The following is a 624-nucleotide window of genomic DNA, read 5'->3' as shown; positions in this document are numbered from 1 at the left end:
GCAATTAACATAAGTCATTGCAGCTGTATAATCTGATAATTTGGACCACCCATTTGATGGATCTTGTCTTTCATGGTCTACAGTTCAAAGTCTTAGAGGAAGTATAGTCAGAAAGTGACTCGCGAGAGATGGTAACAGGAAAATTTTGAAGGGAATATTCGCTCCCTTTTCTTCTCCGGGACACTCCTACTGTATTTATGATTAATCTTTTTACACTACAAGGAGGTGGCCCGGGGAAGAAAAGGGGCGAATATATCCTTTCCCCATTTTGAATCCCATTGGGGTATATGAATGCACATAAGATCAAGTTTATTATTCTCGTAGAATATCTCCTGTAGAACTTGTGTGACTATCAACCATCATTCATGAAAGTTAGCTTTATTTTTTCATGGAGCATCGCTTGGAACCGTTTCAAAACAACAAGTCAAATTGGGTAAAAATGTGATTAAATAAATTTTGAAGGAAAACTTCAAAATTCATAAAAATCTCTAATATGGAGATTTTATATAGGGAAGTGATAAATCCGCCCCTTTTGATTACTATCTGATGTACTTCACGTCAAAAGGATTCAATGGGGCTAATTGCCAAGTACACTGCTGCCGGGTGTCCCAAGTAATCCAAAGG

The sequence above is a fragment of the Tasmannia lanceolata genome, unplaced genomic scaffold (assembly GCF_043159265.1).
Source record: "Tasmannia lanceolata isolate RefF3 unplaced genomic scaffold, GAP_Taslan_0.1 ptg000037l, whole genome shotgun sequence".
Lineage (NCBI taxonomy): Eukaryota > Viridiplantae > Streptophyta > Magnoliopsida > Canellales > Winteraceae > Tasmannia > Tasmannia lanceolata.
The sequence above is the reverse complement of the archived record's forward strand: the minus strand, read 5'-3'. Positions refer to the sequence as shown.